The sequence below is a fragment of the Mytilus edulis genome, chromosome 10, assembly GCF_963676685.1.
Source record: "Mytilus edulis chromosome 10, xbMytEdul2.2, whole genome shotgun sequence".
In the NCBI taxonomy this organism is placed as follows: Eukaryota; Metazoa; Mollusca; class Bivalvia; order Mytilida; family Mytilidae; genus Mytilus; species Mytilus edulis.
This window is the reverse complement of record NC_092353.1, coordinates 9,226,307-9,253,580: the sequence shown is the minus strand read 5'-3', so window position 1 is coordinate 9,253,580 and position 27,274 is coordinate 9,226,307. Positions and strand designations below refer to the sequence as shown.

General features: G+C 32.2%; 1 protein-coding gene and 1 long non-coding RNA gene across 2 annotated transcripts in view; both read right to left on the bottom strand.

Annotated features, from left to right (window-relative positions):
* LOC139493330 (heat shock 70 kDa protein 12B-like) overlaps nt 1-27,274 on the bottom strand; it is a 144,208-nt gene that overhangs the window by 104,323 nt on the left and 12,611 nt on the right. The gene's annotated exons all lie outside the window — the stretch shown is intronic.
* Nucleotides 3,196-9,068, bottom strand: LOC139493332 (uncharacterized). Its single transcript, XR_011656979.1, has 4 exons — nt 8,781-9,068; nt 7,074-7,279; nt 6,605-6,740; nt 3,196-4,324 (listed from the first exon to the last, which is right to left on the bottom strand). It is a non-coding gene; the product is annotated as an uncharacterized lncRNA (long non-coding RNA).

Below are 27,274 nucleotides of genomic sequence, written 5' to 3'. Positions count from 1 at the left end.
TTAATCAATATATAAAAATACTACATTTCCAATACTAAATCAACAACCCGATGCACATATATTACCTTCAGTTCACATTCAGCATCTAATGGATATTACCTTGAAAAAGAATACAGCGAAGTAGTTCAGAGCTTTTTAGAAAGCTAAACCTTATAATTTTCTTAATTTTCAAAGTGTATATCACCGATGCGTTTTGTTTTAATCTGTGTCAAAAAAGCGTTTACCAGAACGTAATAGGTGTTTGCACATAACGTAATAGGAGTTTGCACCTAACGTAATAGATGTTTGTACATAATGTAATAGGTATTTGCACAAAGCGTTATCGGTGTTTGCACATAATGTAAGCGGTATTTGCACATAAAGTAATAACGTTTGCACATAATGATGTAGTTGTTATACATAACTTAATAGGTATTTGCACATAACGTAATATGTGTTTGCGCATTAGGTAAACTATGTTTGCACATAGAGTAAACGATGTTTGCACATATAGAAACGATGTTTGCCCATAAGGTAAACTAGGTTTGTACAAAACGTATAAGTTGTTTGCACATAATGTAAAAGGCATTTGCACATGACGCAATGAATGCTCACAGAGAGTATCAATTGTTCGGGAAAATGCATAGAAACTATACCATGATGTGTTGTGTTTTTCACTGGAGAGACATATGTATTAACACAACATAACAAAAAGATTATAATATCATGAGGTTTATATAGAACAAAGGTGTATCAAAACAAAACCTTTAGAACATTCGGCATAACAATCACATTTGAGACAGAACGCAATTTTTAACTGACTTACGTAAAAGAAAAAAAGACAGAACATAGATGAAATAGGAGAGAATGTAAAGGTGGTTGATCATAAAGTTTCGAAGTATTCACAGAATATATAGAAGTAAAAGCATGATGTAAGGCCTATTGTACACAACAAACTTTAGCAATGACAAAACATACTACTGTTTGACCAAACAAATAACTAATTTGACATAACACAGAGATGCCGTGCCATGAAATACAGACATTTGCACATAACATAAAGAAGAAACGACAGGTGGTAAAGACAAAGCAACAGAACACATTAAATATTTACACTATAAGACAGTTCCGGCGTTCCATAGAAATGTGCTAATCTCTTTATCATAAAACAAAATGAGTAGACAAACTTTTTTAGGACATTCTTGCCATGCTAGTTCTACAGTCTGTTTTCATGCTTGTGTATATATATATTTGTAATTGTGTACATATCTATTGATTATTGTTCTATATGCATTGATTGTTATATGAATTATTCATTTAAATGTCTGAAGGCCTTGTGTGAGATTAACAATTGTATGTTAAATGAGTTACCTTCGTTAAATAAAGAATTTATTATCATTATTATTATGAGTCAGTGACAAATCTATAACATATTTATCCATCGGATCACCAGCAGTGACGGTGATACATGGCTGTGTACATTCTGTAAATACAACTCGTCTAAACATCAACCCAACAATGTTAGATCTGTAAATTTGCTTTCACAAATTGTTTGTTATTCCCTCGCCGGGGTTCGAACTCATGCTACTGAGTATATCGTGACATCAAATCGCCTGCACTGTATCCGACGCACTAGACCACTCTTCCATATTGGCTTCACACAAATAAAGCTTATATGAATATATATATTGAACGTTTTCAATTTAGACTTGTATAGATATTTATAGAACTATATATAAAACAAAGAATCGAAACGGGAAACATATCAAAGAGCCAATAACCTAGCGGAATTCAACCAAAAGTAACTAATGGGTCTTCATAATTGACAACAAAACTAATATGTAAGGCTAGGAAAGGCAACCCTTTTACAATTGATTTTCCATTGATATATATCATCTAATTTGTATCAGAAGACAAAACATATGTCCACTTTTAAAACAGTTTTGTTTTTGATAAGGAATACAGTTACCATTCTGTGTGGTGAATACTTTCAAAATCTACATGGGCTGCAGCTCTAATCTACAATTGGGTTAAATTTTAAAAACTTTCAAATGATATTCTATGCAAAAGACATTAGAGAGGAGATTTGAATACAATTTAAAATGACCCTGAGATTAAGTTTATTTTGGTGAACTTGTCCCTTATTCTTTCTTGTTATAGATGGAATGATTAATATACTATACTTGCATTGTGTATGCTAGTGTAAGTGGCAGTTGATTCAATAAACACAAAATGTATCTAAATAATTACTTATTTAGATTTAAGACATTAATGTTCATAACAATTGGCCCCCATCTTTGATGTCGACTACAATACTTGGTATTGAATTGATTCTTTTTTTTATATTTCAACCAATGATATGCAATGTGGTATGTGACAACAAAAGTATTGATTTATTCTTATTTGATATTGACCTGACACAACTCTCTTTTTAATCGTATGGGTTTTTATTTTATTTGCATTTTGTATTCTTTGTAGTCCTTTTAAGTGTTCTTTCCTTTTTTTATAGAAATAAACTGTGTGATTCACATTTCCAAAAACGTTACACTTATATTAACGGTTCCAATTTTTATGCAACAGATTCGCATTTCAACAATGTATGTCACTTCAGAGATTATTTAGATTAAAAAATGTGAATGTCCAAAAGTCTAATACTTACGTTGAAGTCCCGGAAAAAATGGAAGACAAACTTGGACAGCAGAGAAGAGTTATGCAAGAGATAGAGATCTACTTTTTCATTACAAATGCTCTGCAAAACCTTATGTTTCAATAACGTCGTCTGGTATTTTATAGCAGTACTATAGGAATGACTACTGGGCCTGTGTTAACCTCGGTACCAATGTTACTGAACGAAATACCTGTAACTAATTTTATCTAGCTTACAAAACATAAACGAAAAATAGATATGATATACTGCAACAAGCTTCAAACAAAAAAACATTACAGGCTCTCGACTTGGGTCAGGCATATAAAACATGTTGTAGATTTAAACATTTCTAGCAAAGCTCAACCCATCCCCAAACTTGGAACAGTGAAGTTGCAGCACAACAAAAGATCAAACTATGAAAATCTTTTGAAAAGGACTTAACTCATCAGATCGATACAATGCAGAAAACATCTATGAAAAACACAGATCGGACATGGCAGGGAAGCTATACAACAAAACAACAAAATCGTCACAAAGCACAAATCTGAGAGTACATGCAGCTACTGACAGATAGTTTTACTGATGCTTTAATTTTTGAAAAAAACATGTTACATATATGTAATTGCGTAAAATCATTCTTTTCGGTATACAGAAACACACATGATAAAGAAACTCTTTCGGTAAACAAAACATGTCGGGAACAAACCTAAGATAGTGTGAAATGTATCCTGCTGACATTGGTATTGCAAAAAAGCAGTTTGGTTACGTCAAATTCAAAATATATAATAATATTGATATTTTTCATTTTCTTGTATAAACAGCTGCTACTAATGCAATCTAAATGATGAGGCATAAGATTTCATTGTGTGACCGTTTCTTGCTTCAATTGTTAGTTCTGTTCTAGTAAAAATCATCTTAACCTCTACATCTCTTTTGCATCCACTCTCTTCATTTGGTATTTGAATATAAAAACTACCAATGACTCTATTTCCTGGATCGTCAACAAACATCGGGTTAGCAGATTCTGATATAGCAAGAATAATTGGTATACTGTTTTGTTTCGGATTAATAAGAGAATATGTTTCATTTGATATTGGCGTTCCAGTTTCAACAACTTGATTTTGAACTACATGGACATGAAAAATTTCCGTGCAATACATCTTTCCAATTATCTCTATGCGTTTGCTATATGGGTGCTTCATCGACAGAAAGTCCGTAGCTGTAGTAATACCATAGGTATAAGGGGACATTCGAAAACGAATTTTCTCTGGACACTGTCCGAATTCAACAGCTCCTTCGACGACAGCTGACGCAGGATTTTTAGGCGTTAAGATTCATAAATGTGAAAAATTACTTTGTATTTGTTCTTGTAGTATTTTACTTTCTGCATATCCTCCAACGAGAATAATAGTATTGATATCATGGCATCTCAAGGACGATAGTATTTCCTGAATATGATTACAAATATCTGTACTGGCTTGTCGAAAAAGGATGTGACTATCGTTGAATCTAGTCTTAGTTTTCCAGCCACCAACATATCATGCAAAGCGATCAACTCGAAACCAAACAATTCCAATAAATGTTCCTGAAAAGCGTCGTCAACTTTCACTCCACCCCAAGGTCCTCCTGATGCTCTATGTATTTCTTTGAATGACATATACCAAAGTACTTCATGAACAGTTACGTCAACCGTTCCACCTAAGAAAACAATATATTATCTGTAAGTATCATATTACTAAGCTTTTTCTGTAATGTAAGATTGAGCAATTGACAATAAATGACTAACTAGTAACTATTGTTATCAAATTTTGGAAATCTTTAAATCTCCATCGAACGTCTCATCTATGTCGAGTTATTTAACATCACTTCAGTAATTCAATCACTAGTGTCTGATTTGACCTGTTTGTTTTAAATGTAAAAGAGAGGCTAAAGATACCAGATGGACATTCAAAATTCGAAAACAAACTGACAACGGCCTGGCAAAAAAAATCAACAGACAATACACAACATAAAAAAGTAAAGACTTAGCAACACAAATCTTACAAATCACTTTGGGTGATCTAAGGTATTCCGCAAGGAAAAGCTGAGTTTGCTCTACATGTAACAGACGACGTGTAGATTATGCGTCTAATTTGGTAGGTGACCTTATGGGAAAGGGGACGTGAGTTGTAGTAAAGAAATTAGAAACATATCCGCTATCATTTGTGAAACAGATATTTCATAACTGTCAACCAACTGGGGATCCAAAAACTAACGAAGGAATGATAACAACTTCTCCACTATGAACTCTTGCATAAAAGCTACCCTGTGAACATCTTTTCTCTATCAAAGAAATCATGATAGGAACTACAAGCCGTAGAACATCGTATCAACTTGTAGATATATACTCCGTATGGCGATGCTGGAAAGATACTACGTATTAATGAAAAATTCATAACTGGGCAGCTGAAATCACACTCAAATTGAAATAAATAATTGTTACTGATTATATTATTGAAATTTCTTTGAAGACATTTATGTAGTAAAGTTATCCAATACATAGAAGGAAGATCCAGTTCGTTGTCATTGGTTGAAATTCCAATGGAAGGCGAATAACCGTAGCATTCAAGATAAAAAAAACATCTTTTTTTCCAACGTGTTGTTTTCATATTTAACATTCAGCAAAAATGAACCAGCAGATACGTTCGAATGGTTGTATACTTCTGCAAGTATTATTAGTTACATAGTGTATATATGGGGGTCAGTAAATTCCATATGGAGTGAGAGCGAAACTCGAATCTCCATATAGAATTTACTGACCCCATATATACCGTATTACGTAATTAGCACACTATGTAACGAATTTATCTTATCGACTATCTTAACGTGTAAAATTTAGACTAGTGACCTATCAAAATGAGCAAGTCTTCAATGTAGTTAGCATTAACATGATTAGGAAACTTTGATCCTCCAAAGACAGATGCCAACAATGACAACTTGTTAGATTTAAATGTGTTTTATGAATTTATTTCACTTTATCATCACTTTCTCCGTCTGTTGAAACCTTTAAGATTTTTTCTCAGTACTGTTTTTTTTTTCCTAAAGGGACGTAACACCACTACTAACCGTGTATGAAATAAGCCCCGCCTCCTTATTACCTTATATGGAATATAAAGGGACGTAACTCCACTACTAACCGTGTATGAAATAAGCCCCGCCTCTCAACTATCCTAATATTAAATATACACGGTTTCCACGAAGACGCTTTTAACCAATCACATTCCTAGAAATGTATAGGAGGTAAGATAATATGGTTTACCGGAGTCTGTACGTGTCTCTACGTCCGTCAACACTACAGCGGCGACGGAATATACAGAAAAATAGAAATTCCAACACGTCAACAGTCTGATTATCTGGAAGTCTGTCACTGTCATTTTCATGTTTTATGTTGAATAATTTTGTCGACAAATACTGATACATAAATGTAATCACTTACATGTATTATCGGATAAGAAAGTACTTCTACTGATTATACTATTGAAAACTCTAATTGGATGTTTCAAACGTCAAATATGAAATATTCAACAAAATTTAATGTGGGATTCATACAAAGCTTGTCAAATTCTATCAATTAATCTTTAAATGGAGAAGAGTGGTATGTGTAAATAGAAATCAAGTATTTTTTTGTTATATTATTGTTAAACAGAGAATTTAAATTTCATGCACCTTGACCTTAATAAAATTTTTAGTATCCATATCTGATACCCGGCTACAATTAAGCACCAGTATATAATTTCACAGTTAATATAAAATAAGATCGAATTATTTGGAAAAAAATTGTAGATGAGCATTTTCAGACTCAGTGTTTCATTTATAAACACCGCTGAATTAGATTTGATCATAAGCAGAAAGACGATTTTTAGAGTTTACAGTATTGACATTACTGTCGCCACTTTCTTTGCAAATGTATTTCAATTATAGTCTATTGGATAAACTCACCACCACAGTCAAGAAGCAGGAACTTTTGTCCGGATGGTATAGGTGATAATCCAGATCTGTGTATCCCTAATTGGCATTATAAAATTGCTGACTCTGGTTCTAACGCTAAAGTCAACTGTTTTCCAGATATTCCAGCCTAGTTTAAGAGAATAGAAATGTTAGTGGAAGAAATAGTTTTTGAGTCGACACTAAACTTGAATAATTTCTAACCAGCTTATGTGAACTGTGATAACATTATAAACGAGACAATTTTCCCCTCAAAGGATAACTATTTACCTTTAATGCAGATGACTTCTTATACTTATTTTGCTAGTTGCGATAAACTATATAAACGTCATAAAGGCGTTGTTGCTTTTAATTCAAAATTATCTTATCTGTTTCGCCAAAGACCTCTGAAACCGTTTAGCCATTTCAAGTAAAACTTAAGTTATAAAGGAAATAGTTTTCCCTTAACATTATGGCTTTTTACCTTTTCTGCACATGACCTCATAAACTTTTTAGCCGTTTCGTCCCATATAGCACCCAGTGAATGTCGCCTTCTCGTAGATGATCAATACGGGACTTGAAATTAGTAAATAAATGATCTTTCAAATACCTTATTCCACCACTGAACACTTCAATAGCTAGCATTTGTCTTCCGGTAAAGTCAGGAATCATTGTCTTCTCGTTTAAATTCTGAAAGATATAAATCTTCATGAGTATAGGTTATATTCCGTTATATCATTGTTTATGCCCCACCTACGATAGTAGAGGGGCATTATGTTTTCTGGTCTGTGCCTCCGTCTGTTCGTTCGTCCGTCCGTCCGTCCGTCAGTCTGTCCCGCTTCAGGTTAAAGTTTTTGGTCAAGGTAATTTTTGATGAAGCTGAAGTCCAATCAACTTGAAACTTAGTACACATGTTGCTTATGATATGATCTTTCTAATTTTAAAGCCAATTTAGACTTTTGACCCCAATTTCAAGGTCTACTGAACATAGAAAATAAAAGTGCGAGTTTCAGGTTAAAGATTTTGGTCAAGGTAGTTTTTGATGGAGCTGAAGTCCAATCAACTTGAAACTTAGAACACATGTTGCTTATGATATGATCTTTTTCATTTTTTAGCCAAATTAGACTTTTGACCCCAATTGTACAGTCCACTGAACATAGAAAATGAAAGTGCGAGTTTAAGGTTAAAGTTTTTGGTCAAGGTAGTTTTTGATGAAGGTGAAGTCCAATTAACTTGAAACTTAGAACACATGTTGCTTATGATATGATCTTTCTAATTTTAAAGTCAAATTATACTTTTTACATCAATTTCATGGTCCACTGAACTTAGAAAATAAAAGTGCAAATTTCGGGTTAAAGTTTTTTGTTCAAGGTAGTTTTTGATAAAGTGAAAGTCCAATCAACTTTAAACTTACAACACGTGTTCCCTATGGTATGATCTTTCTCATTTTAATGCAAATTAGATTTTTTACCCAATTTCACAGTCCATTGAACATGCAAAATGATAGTGCGAGTGGGGCATCCGTGTACTTTGGACACATTCTTGTTTATTCTAAAATACTAAAATGCCTTGTCAACGTTTATATATTTCATTTACTACCTCGCAATAAATGTTAATAATCTAAGCACTTGGGTATAAAGTAGTTCAAGGTCTAATGACATAATGTCAGATAGAAATGTACGCTGCAAAATCAATCCACATATCAAAACAGTTGTAATATCTAGAAACAGACTTCAATCGTCAAAAAATAATTATGTTCTTTAGCATGACAATGAGGTTAGGTGAGGTGACATTGGCTGATTGACAAGTTGTCCTCTTGAACATCCTTCTTCATTATTTTTATCAGAGGTGAGAGATGAATAAGATACTGAAGCAATATGTAAAACATAAGGCCGGGGGAACTCGTCGTTGAAGTCGGCAATATAGACACGTCTAATCTGTAGGAAAGTCCCTATTCAAATGGCAAAATCATATGCTCAAACACATCAAACTTTCCGAAAACTGTCATATTCCTCACCTGAAACATACAATACTGTCAAACTTGTTGGGTTAAACCTGGTTTAATAGCTCGTTTAGTACTACATGAATGTAAATTGATAGTGTAACATTTTCTGATATGTGACAAACAAGACAAAAAAACAAACTAATGATTATTCTATTAAATAGTTTGAGGAAAACGTCGTTTATTTACATTATTTTTGTAGAGTGTAAGTTTAAACCGTTTGAAGAAGTGTCAATGTCTATTTTCTCCAATCTGTGACAGCCTAGCATATTTTTCTTCTGTCTCTTTGCCAAAGGAATCGAAGTATGTATCTGGTGTAAACAAAATACTTGTAGGAGTTTTCGGAGAATATGAGTTTCCTTATTTCCAACTATAAGTAAACACTTGTTCCTTCCGACTGATGCTAGAGAATGCATATCCGCTGTATGTCGTACTAAAATCGATGGCAATAACAAAAATGTTACTAGAACTCATCCTAAAGTATATAAAAAAAAAATCAACAACCTGAAATTTTAAGCGAATTTGCGAACAAATAAAATGGTGACGATTTAATTGATTTAAGTCGATGTTAGAGTACGCTTGTCATGCCTGTCAACAGATAAAATAAGTTTACCATTATAAAGCACTAAGTTAAAAGCTTTCCAGGTATAAATGGATGATTATTGTGAGATTCTGTATTGTGAAATTTTTAACCATTTTCAATATCTGAAGTTAAAACAAGGATGACTGAAATGCAAAACTACTAGCATCCAACAAAGCATGTGGTTGTTCCAAAATACAAACCTTATAAGAGGTGGTCTTCCTGTTTTTGGATTTGTTTTGCTATTGTCTCATTGATGCATATCCTTTTTTCATATTAATACACATGCTGTAAACAATCACAAAATGATAAGATTCATACAGTCTTAAACATTGTTGCAATAAAAATAGCTTAATTATGCATACTAAAATTCGATTCTTATTGTTGATTACAATTAATAATAGACTGGTAGCATGTATAGACTATTCTTTTTTAAAGATTTTATTTATGGATTAGAGGTAGATTACATTTATTGAATAAAAAGTTTAAAACAGCGTAAAAATTAGCAATATCTCAAGCACTTGCTCATCCATTAAGTAAATAGTTATCAAAGGTACCAGGATTATAATTTAATAAGCCAGACGCGCGTTTCGTCTATATAAAACTCATCGGTGACGCTTGGATCAAACAAGGTTGAAAACCGAACAAATATAAAGGTGAAGAACACCGAGGACCCCAAATTCCAAAAGTTGTGTCAAATACGGCTAAGGTAATATATGCATGGGATATGAAAATCCTTAGTATTTTGAATAATTCATACTTTTGAAAACAGTAAATCTATAAAAAATACTATATAATTGATATTCATGTCAATACCGAAGTGCAGAATACTGGGCTGGTGATAACATTCGGGACAAAACGTCCACCACCAGCAGTGGTATCAACCCAGTGGTGTAAATACTTATCCGGATAAGTAGGCTAATATTTTGATAAGCCAGATGGGCGTTTAGTCTACATAAGACTCATTAGTGACGCTCAGATAAAAATAAAGTTTAATCGCAGAACAAGTATAAAGTTGAAGATCATTAAGGACCCAAAATTCCCAAAAGTTGTGCCAACTACGGCTAAGGTGATCAGTGAATAGGGTCTCGGGGGGGGGGGGGGGGGGAGGGGATAGTCAAGCAATTATGTCGATTTGTTTTAAAGTTCTGTAAAACTTATAAACAACAAATAAGAATTCAAACAATCTTCTAAACGTTTCAGCGCTGAGGTTATATTTCAGAATAAAAACCATGTTTATATTTATTTCATTATTTGTACTCGCTAGAAAGAAATAAGGACAGCATACATGTTGCGGGAAATGATTAATACATCGCAGTTCATTTTGGTTTCTCTTCGTGGTTAGTTAAAAGAAACATTAGAATATTGTATGATTGCTTGTCTATTCCTCGAGATCAAATTCAAATGAAGCTTATCAAACGCCATATTTCTTTCAACAATGACAAAGCACATACTTATCAGTTAGCTTAAAAAGGTACCTATACGACAAATATCAAACAATTCAAAATGGAAATACCAATCTCTATAAAATTTGCGACTCCATTTTCTTACTTTTTCTAACGCTCTTAAAAATGGACAGACTAAACCTTATCTAATAGTAAACTAAACATAAACTTGTATGACAGTCGTATATTATTCTATCATATTAAAAACAACGTGTGAGCACAACACAGAAACAATATATTAAAATGTCAAAATTAGAGTACATCAAGAAACATTGTGTTATACTCTTAATCACTTTAAAACTAATTACTATTTCAATATATTAAAACAAAATGACAGAATCACATAAACATGATACATGCTTGATAAAGTTATTGAATTTCTAATTATGCTCTAATAATGCTTCTGAGTTTACCAAAAAGGAACTGACTATGAATTTACCTCATATAAAGAAAGAAAGGGAGGTCGAAGATACCAAAGAGAAATTCAAACACATGTTGCCGAGAAAGTTTTAACACAAAGAAAAATCGAAAGATGACCAATAGACAATACCTTTTATGCATTTATTAGATATAAAAAGATGTGGTATGAGTGCAAATGAGACAACCCTCCACCCAAGTTTCAGTTTTTAAAAAGAAAAACCCTTATAGGTCAGAGTCTTTAATAGGGAGCCTTGGTTCACACCGAACGAAAAACTATCAAGACCCAAAATATTACTAGTGTAAAAGCATTCAAACAATGTTAATACCATCAATATCTTTTTACACTGTACACCAACACAAGAATGCAAACCGTATAGCCTAGGCACAAATATGACACTATTCAAAAAATTAACAGCGTTAAACAAATACATCCGATAGTTTATTGTAACACACGAAATAACCACTTAATTAAGGACCAGACGGGTACATGTTTACGGATGTGTTTAGGTTAAATATGTCAGTGAGCGACACCCTTACCTTGGACAGCGGTTAACAGCACACACATATGGCTGTAAAATCAGTTAGTGAGTGTTTGATTTACCAGATCACCACAAAACATATACTGTGGATTCATATATTTTCGTTGGTAACAATTTTCCTGGAATATGGAACATTGTATTCTAGTGTATATTCGATTTCTTGGTTTCAGTAAGGGAGATCACAGATCCGTGCCAAAGTTTCTTTTCATAAATTGTTTGTTAAAAAAAATCCAAAAAAACCGGGTGATATATATAGACGAAACCGGGTGATTGTGTAGTAACAACATTGACGAAACCGGTTTATTTTAATTTGACATGACCCATTTCTTTCGTTCCATACACAATATACAATTATGGAGATGCTCATAATAACTAAATTTGCAATCTCCGTGTCAATATCTATCTTCCCGTACCTTTCTTTCCGTACAATGTGAACAATTTAACGAGAAATTAAACAATTTCGAGGCAAGGTTCACTCAATTCGTCATTTTGACATGCATTTTGACTTATTTCTCCGTTAATATAGAACGGTTGTAGAAAATATTGCATATCACAACAGAAAATAGTTGTATATGTATATATATTCTTCGATATCATAAAAAAAATAAGAAAATAAGGAGAAACCTAGCTTTCTTCTGTCTATTAATGTTCCGTCATTGTGCCGGATGTTAGATACCATCGAGTCCGAACAAATTTTGCCGGTGTGGTTTAAACACAGTGATATATAAAATAAACTCATCATATATACCTGGCTTACCTGTGTTACCTTTATTTATATCATTGATGTGAATGCCGAGTTATATTTAAATACCAATAGATACCTTGAATGGTCGATTCTGCAGTCAGAATCGGCCGGAATACTCTTCCGTATTTAACATGATGTCATCTTCTGTATTAGCCATTATTAGTTACCGAAAGAGGTAACACCTCTAGTTGGTTTATCTGATGAACTAGAACTAACCTTACCGAATACTACACTCCCCAAGTTTTATTTAAAAGGCCCGCTCTACATAGGTGGGCTCTGTTAACTCGCCCAAAATAACGGAAATCATACGTAATTTATAGAAAATATACATCAACTTTTAAAGGTATACAACCTATCCCCAAACAGACCCTTTGTATTCTTGAGTCTACTGATACACTAAAGTTTTAAAATACAATGGGTTATCAAAATTGGGAACCAAGCCAACTGTGAATTGTTCTTCTCTGGTTCATACACCAACTCCTCCTTCCTTATACAAAGTAAGCCCTTGACACTTAGTGGCTGCAAGTCCTCTATATAGCTCGATCCTGGAGGTTGTGCTGATTCATATTCCGTCGTGAAGAGTTAAGTCTCAGTTTTCTTTACTTGCAATTTATTTATACCTTTGTTAAGATGGGGATTCCAATGTCACACTGTATTCTGTTGGGACCCCATATAATTGTGGCCATGGTCACACGCAAGACTGTTGTACCTCTATCTACTGGGGTCGGCTGCAGATTAAAGAGTGCCAACATAATTTGCTTTGAAAAGTGACCCCAAACTCAAGCTTTAACTTTCTGGATTAATGGATATGGTTTCCTTGTCGAAATAAGATTCTACAATAAGAACTGTTTCTTTGAGGATCGGACTGTTGTTTTCACTTGTTGCCTTTCTGCCAATTGCTCCCGTTGAGGAAGGTTCAGAAAAGTGAGAGATGTACGACCTTGTGTCATATTTGTCATTCCATCATCTACAACAGGAGTAGGACACATCAAACCTCGATAAACTGTATCACTGGCCTCTTCCACCAATATAGTTTCTACCCCAACGTCTGATGTGGATTCCCAACTTTCTTAGGCCTCCTCATCACTTGCCATAGTTTTCTCTCTTGGATCAGCAACCTCGTGAGGTATATGGCCTTCCATCATAGCCAATATATGGGTTCCCACTCTAAATAAGCTATTTGATCCTCCTGGTCCCATGTGAGCACTGCCGGATCAACTAAGTTGCCGAAGTCCAGTTCATCACCTGAACCTAAATGTAGGGTCCAGATAAAATAAGAAGCCAGTATAATCCCCTAATGGTTACCAGGGCACAATACCGCATCATTAGGCGACCAACATAATGTGTAGCCTTCGATTTGCGCCCTTTGTACAACTAGTTCTACTTCTACATTCCGCTGGGACTTGAAGCTGTTTGACACTGTATTAACTATGTGTATATACTGCCCCTTAATTTCCGAAACCCCTCTTTTTTATATGGCCCAATGAGGCCACGTTACGTGTGATGGTGTAATGGTAGCCTTGAAGTACCTTATTTCTCTCCACTAAGTTTATGTCTAGGATAGACACTGCCAATAGTTATCAAAGGTACCAGGATTATAATTTAGTACGTCAGACGCGTGTTTCGTCTACATAAGACTCATCAGTGACGCTCATATCAAAATATTTATCAAGCCAAATAAGTACAAAGTTGACGAGAATTGAGGATCCAAAATTTCAAAAAGTTGTATACAGGAAATTTATAAAAATGACCACAATATTGATATTCATGTCAACACCAACATGTTGACTACTGGGCTGTTGATACCCTCGGGTATATAGTTTAAAAATGTGCCCGACAACCCGGCCTTCCAACCAAGACTGTTACTCATTGTATTGGATGCAAAAGCTTAATAAGATCACGAAGATAGAGAGAGGCTAAACATATTTCAATGTTCAGCAATATAGGATACAAAAAAAAGATATTTGTGTTATTAATTCTATTCTCGTCAACAATGTTGGAGAGTTTCCTTTGTTGAATATACATATAGACCAAGGTTAGCGAAACAGGCTCTTGAGAGCCTCTTGTTATCTCTTGTGGAGATTTGACTCATTTGAAACCATATAACATCTTCACACTTTTATAATTTGGTACGCAATTTCATGTGCTTATATAAGTTCTCCAATACAGTTTGTTTTGATTACATGTAACTCGTTGTCTAAGCAAGATAACCATTGCCCAGGGAACCAATCTATTAGAAAGCGTTATTATTCTATTGAAATATACAATTAATTCAATAAAGCAGATACATTCTGATATTATTTTATTGTTGTTGAGACTTGCTTTTTTGTTAATTAAGTTGTTCGTGAATGGCTTGCTTTTAAATTATGTAGACATTGCATTGAAATATTAATGATTGACACTCATAATAGTATTGTTGTAATTACAAATTACAGGTGAAAATCGACGTAGTGGAGGTGGCAAGATAAAGATTAAAAGAAGTGGTAAATCTCAATTGAATAATTAAAAATATATTAAACAAAACCGTATTGTTTGCAAACATTAGACATTATTAGAAATGTTTAAATACTTTCCATGGAAAAAGTTATATCATTGAAATTTGAAAGGAGTAACTTGACGGATTTACCTAGTGAAAAAAGCCTGGCAGTGCTTAATAAGTCCAATGCTGACGATACGGTTATTTTCAACCAAATAGCTTGGGACAGGTGTTAAACTTTTTTTGTAGGATCTTAACCCTCTCCCTATAGCTCTTGCCAATGTAGGATAAAGAAACACACAGCAGGACACGGTCAATATGGCAGCCGAGCAGTTAACACCTTAGAAAGTTAGCTCCCAGTTTTTGCAGTCTTATGACAAATTTAGGAAGACACTGTCTGTGAATTTAGTACTATGTGATAGTTAATTCAATGGAGAATAGAATGATACAATTTTTGTGGAATATTTTTCAACAGGAATAATTTTGTGAGGTGAGACTATCTCTACTAGAGGTGACAATATATGTACAGTATGTCTTCAGGGCAACATTTAGCTGGTTTAAAATCTACAAACAAAAGACCTACTACTAAACCTGTGAATACTGTTCAGACATTGCTTACAGCAAAAGTGGATAAGAATAAACCACCACCTAGTAAACGAACTCATTCAGACGTATCTAATGAATCAAACAATAGTTTAGACTTATCTGGCATAATGAACTTTCAAAAGGATATTGATGAAATTAAAATCAAACTTGAAGGTGTGACAAGGAGAGAGGACCTTGATAGAGTAACAAAAGATCTGATTAAAACTAGTGATCTTGAGCAAGTGGTTACTTTAATTGTCAAAAAGCTAATGAATGAATTTGAAATAACTGTACAAAAGAAGATTGATGAAAAAGTGGAAGAAGTTAAAAATGAAATGCAGGAAAAATTTGATGTTTTAACTATAGAAAATGAAGACCTGAAAAATAAGATACAAGCTATACAGTATTCCAATACAACAATTAGAAGAGACTTAAATGAAACTAGTCGACTTTCAAGACAGGCTGATATAGGCAGCAATTATAACAAGCAGTACTCGAGAAAAAATAACATTAAAATAATAAATTTTCCAAGAAAAGATAAACAAAATCTTAGAAAGGACTTTATGGAAACTGTGAGAAAAGAACTAAATGTCCAATTAGAAGACAGAGATGTGGTTGCAATTCACCGTATACCATCTCAAAAGGCTGGGCCCTATCCAGTTATTGTCAAGCTATTCAGTAGTGATGTTAAGCGTCAAATTATGAGATGTAGGAAAGAATTGACCAGTAAAATTAGATTTGTGGATGACGTTACTCAAAGAAACATGAGCTTAATAGAAAGACTTAGAAAAACGACGAATTTGAGTCTGTCTGGTACTTCAATTGTGGAATTTATGGTAGAACACCTGCAGGACTTCAGCTGAAATTTTGACTTTATGATGACATTCATTACAGAGTACAACAAAGGAAATAGATGTTATGTAATTAGAACTTAGACCTCACGGACAGTTTTGAGAATTCTATAGTTCATTGTTGATATTTGACTTAATATTTGTGCTTATCTCCCTTTCTTTGTATAAAAAAATCAGAGTTATCTCTCTTTTAACTATAGATCATGTATATTATTGATTTTCTTTCTACAATACATATTTATACTAACATTATTTTTTTTTGGGACAGATAATCTTAATTTTTGTTGAACTATTATTTTGTTGGTGTCATATAAGGCAAACTGCATAAACTGACAAATTTCAAATACAATGTGGCAAAACATATTGAAATATTTATTTTTTTTAACACTTTTTTTGTCTGCTAATTTTATTTTTTTCTATAAATTGAATGTCTGTAAAGTATTGAATTACACTGTTGGTCCCTGTACGAAGCTTGGTTATACATGTGTGTCGAAATTTTTCATACCACCATATATAGATACTTTGAGCAAATCTTTGTATATATGTCTTTGTGTCTCATGTGAATGTATAATATGGATAATCATATGTAAAAATGTATGCCTATATGAAATGATGATGTACACATATTTCAAACCATTATGGGCTCTTTAAAGATACTGTCTGTTAACTGTCAGGGTCTGGGTGATTTATCTGAAAGGAGGGATGTATTTAGTTTTCTTAAATCTGGAAACCATAACATTTACTGTCTACAAGACACTCATTTCACAGTGGATAAAGAAAATAGTATAAGAACGTTATGGGGATATGAATGCTACTTTTCATCCTTTTCTTCAAATTCAAGAGGTGTAGCTATTATGTTTAAAAATAATTTTGAGTGGAAAGTACTTAAAGAAAAAAGGGACATTGATGGAAACTACTTAGCTTTGGACTTGGTTGTAGATAAAGTTCGTTTTACTCTCATAACTATATATGGCCCAAATACTGACAGTCCATTTTTTTATGAGCATATTATGTCAATTATTGATGATTTTGAAAATGTGTATTTTATTATCTGTGGAGATTTTAATCTTGTGTTAAATCCAAATTTAGATTGTTATAATTATTTACACATAAATAATCCTAATGCTAGAAACAAACTATTAGAATTGATTGACGATAGATCTCTAGTTGACCCCTATAGGGAACTTTTTCCTGACCTGTGTAGATACACTTGGAGGAAAAAATCACCTTTCAAACAAGCTAGGCTTGATTTTTTCTTATTTTCTGAAAACATTTTGTCATTTTTGAAAAGTTGCTGTGTAGAACCAAGTTACCGCTCGGGTCATTCTAGAATTACTCTAGAACTTGAATTGAATCCATTCATTAGGGGGAAAGGTTTATGGAAGTCCACTAATTCTTTGTTGTTGTATGATGCTGACTATGTTAATGCTATCAAGGAAAAAATTTTGGATGTAAAAAAACAGTATGCAGCCTTGGTATATAATTTTGACAATATTGATGAAGTGAATAATGATGATCTTCATTTTACAATTAATAGTCAGCTTTTTTTTGAAACTCTATAAATATAAATGGAGGTGAGGGGCAAAACTATCTCATTCTCTAGCTTCAAAAAGAAGGAAAGAGAGAAAAGGGAAAAAACATTAAAAGATGACATTAATATTTTAGAAGAAAATGTAAACTCAGGTTCTATACAACTAGAAAAATTAAGAAAGGAAAAAATGCATGGTAAAATAATTCGATCCAGGATACAGTGGATAGAAGAGGGAGAAAAACCCACAAGTTATTTTTGTGGACTTGAATCTAAGAATTTTACCAGCAAGATTATTCCAAAGGTTGAAAAAGAAAATGGTGATATTGTAACTAACCAAAAAGATATACTTAAACAGGTTAAAATATTTTATGAAAATTTGTACAAAAACAGAGATGTTGAATGTTGTAAACCTAAAGATATTGAAAATAGTCTACAAAATGTAAATGTTAAAAAGTTGTCTTTAGATGAACAAGATAAACTAGAAGGTAAAATATCATTTGAGGAAGCTGGTGAATCTTTAAAAAGAATGAAAAGCAATAAAACGCCTGGATCAGATGGTTTTTCAAGGGAATTTTTAAAAATTTTCTGGCCTGACTTAAAATTTTTTGTTGTAAGATCCTTGAATGCAGGTTATGATAAAGGGGAACTTTCTGTTACTCAAAAACAGGGGATAATTACATGTCTTCCAAAGGGTAACAAACCTAGACATTTTTTAAAAAACTGGCGCCCTATATCTTTGCTTAATACTGTATTTAAAATTGGCTCTGGGGTTATAGCAAGAAGATTTAGAACAGTTTTGACTGAACTTATTGATACTGATCAGACAGGTTTTATGAGTGGAAGATATATTGGGGAAAATCTAAGATTGATCTATGATATCATGGAATATACTGAAGATAATGATATACCAGGCCTTTTATTGTTGATAGATTTTGAAAAAGCCTTTGATTCCATTTCATGGGAATTTCTTTTAAATGTATAGAAATTTTTTAATTTTGGCGATTCTATTATAAATTGGGTGAAAGTGCTCTATCAAAACATTAATTCAGCAGTCATTCAGGGAGGAAATCTTTCAGACTTTTTCACTGTTGAACGGGGTTGTAGGCAAGGTGATCCATTATCGCCTTATCTTTTCATTCTTTGTGCAGAAATTGTAGCGTTAAAAATAAGAAATAACAAAAATATGAATGGAATCAAAGTTCTTCATGTTGAACACAAACTCTCGCAGTTTGCTGACGATACATCACTACTTTTAGATGGAAGTGAAGAATCTTTAAATGAGGCATTATTGGAACTAGATTGGTTTGCGAAAATGTCTGGTTTGAATATAAATTTTTCCAAAACTCATGTGATTTGGATTGGAAGTAAAAAGTACAGCACAGAGACACTTTGTACAAATCAAAATCTTACTTGGGGAAGCACATCCTTTAAATTATTGGGTGTTAATTTTGATGTCGATTTAGAAAAAAAATCAATTATGATGAAAATATTGTAAAAATAAAAAGACTAGTCAAACAATGGTCTAGACGTAACATTACTGTTATTGGTCGAATTACTGTTGTAAAGACACTTATGTTGCCAATTTTAAATCATTTAATATTCTCACTACCTAATCCAAGTGAAGATATTATTAAACAGATAAATGAACTTATGTATAAGTTTATATGGAACTTACCAGTTCATAGAGTAAAAAAAGATGTAATACAAAAAGATTATTGTGATGGAGGCTTAAAAATGATTAATTTACATGCTTTTATAAATGCTTTGAAAAGTACTTGGATAAGAAGAATTTGTAAAAACGATTGTAAATGGCGAAATATATTTTTGTCATATGTTGATAAAGATAGATTCTTTACTTGTGGTAATAGCTATGTAAAGCAACTACAACAAAGTATTAAGAATAAATTTTGGAAAGATGTACTGGGTGCTTGGCAAATGGTAATTGAAAAAGAAATGAATTTGCACGACTGGGAATATTTTCTTTCCAGCCCAATTTGGATGAATAACCTATTCCAAATTGACAACAAACCAGTGTTTTTCAAAGACTGGCATAGTAAGGGTATTATACATGTAAATGATATTGTTGGGGAGAATGGTACCTTTATAAATTTTTATCAATTTCAGGAGTGTTTTCAGATGGATATAGACATCATGAAATATAACAGCATAATTTCTGTGCTAACTAAGACTTCCAAAAAAATTAATAGGGGAGATTATAAATTAGTATCTCCTTTCATACCATCAGTAATAAAGACCATTCTCAAAAGCAAAAAGGGATCTAAAGATATGTATTTGGTGCTAAACAAAAACAACACTGTTCCTACAGGAGTAAAAAGATGGGAAGCAATTTTAGTTTTAGAAAATCAAAACTGGAAAAAGATTTTTCAATTGCCATTTGCTATTACAAAAAATACTAAGCTACAATGGCTTCAGTATAGAATTAATCATAAAATTCTGGCAACAAATACGTTTTTAAACAAAATTGGGATAGTGCAAAACCCATATTGTACTTTTTGTAACACTGAACTTGAATCAATTGAACATATACTGTGGGACTGTTATTATGTACAACAATTTATTGAGCAAACTGAAATGTGGTTTCTCCAGAATGGTATTAGTATACCATTTACACAAGATATTTTTTTGTTTGGAAATTTATCACGAATGTACAAAGGTGACCCTCAAAACAATATGTTTCTCTGGATTAAACAATATATTTATAATACACGATATTTTAAAGGAGAATTAAGTTTAACGGCATTGATTGAAAAAATAAAGCATCATTATATTTTGGAGAAGAAGATATCAATTAAAAATAAATGTTTTGACAAGTTTAATCAAGCTTGGTGCATTTACCAAGAGGCTTTACATGATAATTTGGTGGATTAGCAACTATACAAAATTAGCAGACATCAAACTAAATTTTTTTTTTTTTTTTTTTATTTATTTTATTTTTTTTTTTTTCTGAATCATCTTTTAATTCTTTTATTTATTAATTCTCTATACTTTTTTTTTATATGTCCTTTTTAATAAGATACAATTATAAAATCCCAACAAAATGTTATTTTCAAGTTCTATACATTTTCTGATAGGTTGTATTATATTACATTCATATATATGAGCTTAGTGTTTGATAACTGTACTGTTGTATATTATATATGTTGGATAAAAAAAAAAAAAAAAAAAAAAAAGAAACACACAGCAATACGCATAGTAAAACTCAATATAAAAAAGTCCTTGTTCGATATCAGAAAAGAAAAAGAAAGAAACTAAGAAAAATGACAATGATACATAAATTAACAAAGGACTACTAGCAGTTACTGACATGCCAGCTCTAGACCTCAATTAAACTGATAGAAAGATTATGTCTTCATCATATGAAGATCACGCACATTCCCACCCGTTTCTTACTACTATGATGACTTCTTTAGTCTATAAAATGTACATTATTCCTTATCGAATTATATAGAGACGTGAATTGTATTTCGTATATCTACATGTCTACAGTTTGTTTACATGTATGGTGAAAACAATATTGTCTTATTGAAAAGCCTTTATAACAGGACTTTAAAGTAGATCATAAAAAGAACCGTAGGAAACACCAAGCGATGTGTCGATATTGTATGCAACGTCTTCAAAAATCTTTAACAACTCAAAGACCGAAAACTTACTTGTCTATGAGTTTATAATAGAAGTAATAATCAAGGAAATACAAGCCCAAAAAACTCAACCAGAAAAGCTGTTCATTATCTGATCTAGAGTCATAGATAGATGCCTTATATCATTTATTTTGATTAAACGTTAAAACTAACGATTAAAAAAATGCACAAGAAAACCCTAAACTATTGATATACTGCCAAAATCTATATTTAAGCAGTCTCATGTAGGTTTTCACTATATATTTTGAATATCCAACTGGCACTTTGGGCGCCCCGTAAACATGAAAGACAGGGAGTGTACCCAAATTCCTTTTAGTCACGTTTGTATCTACCTTCTAACTAAATGTCTGCATACTATAAGAAAGATTGAGAGATCAGGGGGCTCTCACTATTGTCCTGTGACCTTTGTCCTAAAAGTTGATATTTTATAGCTGAAAAGTGACAATATAAGCCCTCCATAGATAAAGAATATGACATTATTCTGGGAAATCGTTCAGAGTCTATGATTTAGTTATTTTTTTTGGACATTGAAAGACCAGGGGGGTCTCACCCTCATTTAAGGTGATACCCAACACTTTCACTAAAATTAATTTGGCTCGTTTAATTTTCATAAAATTTTGACAATGTATTTACTTTGACCCGTTAACAAAAATATAAAAATTTCAAAAATTTTGAACCAACCGTTTTGTCAAAAAAAATACACTGTTGATAAAGCAGTTTGACAAACGCCAATTTTGATCATTGAGAAGCTTGATATTCCCTTTACAACACAACGTAATTAAAACGTTTAGCTGACTTTACAGAGTTATCTCCCTGTAGTGTTAGGTACCACCTTAAGCGGTCTCAGGTAGGTTTTCACTATATATTTCTTTTTTGGGCTTTCTTAGAGTACATCTTTGAAGTTTTTTTATTGACAACAATCTATATAATAACGACAAGTATGCAAGTTAGAAAAGGTTTTACATTCGACGAGAACTTACAACAGCTTGATGAGGTCATTAGACAATTTCCAACGTATCTTATCAGTCCTCTACACTGAAAATCATGCTTTTAATGTTATTAAGTGTGTTTTTTTTATGATTTTGAACTTAATTTTGAATATTCAATATCGAATAACGAATCGGCTGCTCACTTCACATACATTGATAGTAGTAGTTGTGTATACAGTGTATAATTAGTCTGCGTATATTTTCCTTAAAGAAATTATTAAACAAAAATATTCTAATTGACATACATAACCTTTTACTTTGACAAGGAAAATGAAACAATTGAACATATATTTGGTAAAAGTTTTTTTCATGGAATTTTTGTATGGTTATATGATATATTTTTTTCAAAATCATAACAAGGGATCCAATTCTATAATAATCTGATTTTCCTGTCAATGGTACAGAGTGTCTTAGAAGAGAGAATAGTACTATTTCGACAAATAATGACTTTTCAATCATGCTCGAGAATTGACTATTTGAAAATTTAAAACCTATAAAGAATGATCAAGAATGTTGAAGAGCTGATTGAACTAACGAGGACAACATGTAGCGCCAAACAAGAACAGAAATTAGACCTGTTTATGAGGGTATACATTCATTAATTTTAAATGATTTCAAAAATATCAAACATTTTAATCAAATAATATATGTCAATGTGACAGCAACCCAATGACTAAAATAATCAAATTCATCTAGAGGCTAATATAAAGGCTTCAACAGAAGACCAGTTTCTCGACACTATAGTTGTCATAAATATGATGAGACAGTTAGACAGTATGACCAGTTGTCCTCTTTTTATTATTTCTATATCAAAATAATAAACAATTAATATTTTTAGAATTCATTAAATGTCATTAACATTAAGTGTTTCATTGATCAACACCAAATTAGTAAAACAAATCTTCAAAAAAAAACTATATACTTTTTACCTTTTATTTAAGTTACAACCAAAATTATTTAAAAATATAAAAAACACATGGTAACAGTTTCAGAAGCACCACATATAATCAAATATATCATTGTAAATAACACTGTTTACTTAAAGCCAGCTTTATCTTCCATATTAACACGAAGGTCAATTTTATAATATATGATATGATACTTACTTTTTTGCTTCTGTGTTATATTTTGAAAAAACAACAACAATAAAAGAAAGATTAAAGGCTTATCAAAACAGCAACTGCCAACCTCCGTTAAGGTTGATTAATTATTAAGTTTTTAACATTACTTTTAGCACAGTTGGCTTTTAATGTCAGCAAGTTTAAATTGTTCGATGCCACTCGAATGCATGTAGAGAAGCACCAACCCTCAAATAGAAAGACTGGCAATCTTAGTCATATAGATTGTGGTCTAAATCCCTTGCCACCTGCGGGATTTAAACTCATAACCTGAGTGTTGACATGCTAGGGGTACATTAGATGAACTACTTAGATAGCTCAGCCATCAGGGCCCCTCTTGTTTGTTAAATCCACAATCCTTGTCATTTCTGAAAAGTAACAATTTAAAAATCCTGACACCATTCTAGACAGTAAGGTGTTTTGACAATTTCATTAATTAATTTTTGTTCCTAAAGTAGGTGAAAACAATTAACAAAATTTCTACAGTTGTTATTTTTTATACAAGAAGAATCACAAGAAGGTGTTAAAGCATATTTTTATGTTTTATTGTGCAATTAGATGATTTCACTCAACATGCTCAAAGGACATTGAAAAGGGTTTGTTATTCTTTTGTCAATGCAATCCATAAAATGGTTTAAATACAAGATGGTGTTTTTAACTATTGCTGATTACATAATGTAGATGATTACATAATGTAGATGATGATTCTTCGTATTTCACCAGATGACCAAGTTCAAATGAATCCAAATGATGACATTATTACAAACAAACCTAACATAAAAGTTTTAACCTCTGAAATCTTAACAATAGGATTTCATGTTTTTAATATACTAGTATTCTCAATGATATTTGATTTGTTATTAACTCACAGTAATAATAGAACTATACCTATCAATAATATAACAATAAGTATAGTAGATTGATGAACTGATACAGAATGTTCTGGTCCTGGTTCAAGTTCTGCATACTGCACATGACTTTTGTATAGGTCCTTCCTGAGGAAGAACAGCATGAGATATGTCTTTGTCTACCTATTACTAATATCATTTGTGTACAAAATTGACTTTCAAATAAACAGAAAAATAATAACTTTGACCATGTCGCATCTGCAATTTGACCCAAAATACATTATGAGATATTCATCATGATCATAGAAATTGTCATAAATTCATTGATCTTTAAATTGTAATGGCTAAGAAATTATATAATAGTCTTAGTGGAATTGTTCAACTCAATTTTTCATTTCTAATAACAGCATATTGATACCAATAATCTAAAATAATATAAGAAATAGTAAGATGGATAGTTTAAAACATAATTTGTCCAAAAGGCCTGTCAAATCTTATTATGTAACGTAAAACATCAAGAACTTAAACCAAATATTTATAAATTGTACATTAACAATATAAAACAAAATTTTACAGTACAATTATAACTACAAAATAAAAATTATCTTCCAAAAAACTAAAATTCAAACTGCTTTCATTTGGCTAGTAAAACCTGACATAAGTATTCACCACTTCTAACAGGTGTCAAGTGTACATAAAGAAAAAGCTTGAAAGGTGTATATTACTTGATTTATTTTACCTGACTTCGGGGTTGAGGGTTAAGCGGATTGCTTAACATAGACCAGTCCATTTATAAATATGTGTTATGTGATCAACTCATCAATGGAGCGTCAAGTTATTGTCATTGATAAAATATATAAACACTCTATGTGTTTTCACGAAGCACATATAGTCATAGTCGTAGATTTCCTTACAAACAGGAGTTAAATCACAAAAAAAAACTGAACTGCGAGGAAAATTCAAAACGGAAAGTCCATAATCAAATGGCAAAATCAAAAACTCAAACACTTCAAATGAATGGATAACAACTGTCATATTCCTGAAGTGGTACAGTTATTTTCTTAAGTAGGAAATGATGAAAAAAACCTGGTTTTAAAGCTTGCTAAACCTATTTCTAATGCAGTTATTTTGTATCAATGGTTCTGATTGGATGACAGTTAGCGTACAATTCTCTATATCTTTGTCTGTAACTAAGGAAGCCGACATTTTGAATTGCTGAATGTATTGACATGTAATTTCTCAATAATAAGCCAAAAAACTCGCAGGTTGCACCTAAAAATCTTGTTTTATCAAATTTTATTACATTCTGAAGCGGCACAGAAGTTTGAAAACGCCTGGTGTTTATGTTTGACGCCGGAAGCATACCTATGACGTCACCTAGTGTAGTGACATCTTTTCGAGGAATTTTCTTTAATGAAGATTTTACACTGACGTAATGATTGAAATTTAATTATGAACTTGTTTTGTATTAGAAAAGAGATAACGGTATTGTATTTGAAGCTTTGTGGACGTCCATCGTTAGTTTTACTGTAGCAAATAACCGTTTACCTGTCTCCGCATCGCGTCGCCAGGTAAACTTAATTTGCGACAGTAAAACTACCGATGGACGTCCTTAAAGCTTCAAATACAATACAGTAATCTCTTAAGTGCACGACAGTCGTATCAAATTCCATTATATTAACAACGATGTGTTAACAAACAAAAACAATAGGTAAAATGTCACAAATTATACATTTTGGAAATAGTGAATATGACGACGGAAGTTGCATAATATGCATATTTAGTTATTTTATAACTTTTTGATATACTTTTTTTCTTCCTTTTATTCTGAATGCAGTGTTTTGTGATGGGAAGGACAAATTTTCTTATGGTAGAATCACTAACAAAGGTACTGGATGCAGTTCCCTTTGTAAAGGTGTTTACCGGAGTAACAGTAGGTTGCTGAATCTGCGACTCAAAATCTTTGTCCCGAGGTCCATGTCAACTACTTCCTTTGACTGAGAGTAAAGTAAAATTCTTACGCTCGGACATGAATACATAATGATTTACACGAAACGTCAAAACATAAACGCCTCAATCAAAAGTATTTTTTTGAAAACTAACTGTTACAGTTCTTTTGTTTATCCGTAAGTTGACTCTGATAGGGGATTAAAACCAAGTAAGAATGATTATAAAGACAACTATCACACACATCTTCAAGTTGACTCTTCTTATGTTAATTAAAACGTTATCTTCGCCCAATCAGTTGAAAAAGCATTGACATTAACTGAATGAGTATCAGTTCTTTTCAAACTGTAGTTAAAGTTGTACCTTTTTCTTATAATTATTGTTACATAATTTGATCAAGCATTCCTGTGTGTTTATTTGGATAAAGATGAACTGGTAATCTTAAATAACCTATTGGGGATATTTCAACTATTCTGCGTAATTCCTGTACAAATGTTAAGACAATAAGCATAATATAGTATCTCCTTTATCTGATGTGTTGCATAATAATCAGATTATATGTACAGTGTAATCTGAACAATCCTTAAAGTAAGAATTATGAATATTGTTTCCAGCAATTCCTGAAGGAAAAGCCTAAACAATTATTCCAACTATTACATCATATCAATTTTAAATTGATGTTTCATGTGACTACCAAATCAAAGTTTTCCTGACATATATAATAAACTACTAGAACACACCCGTGATATCACGGGTACGTGACTGAATTATAGTATATAACTATGCGCAAGCCTTATTTTAGTATTAGTATTGTCATCTGATTAAGTCATGCCGATTATAAGATACACAGTTTTTCTCTGCTTTCAAGTCTTTCTGTCTGAACCCGTCGAACTGAAACAATAATATTAATTATTTGGAAAACAAAAGGTCCTGGAATGGAGTATTTTTTA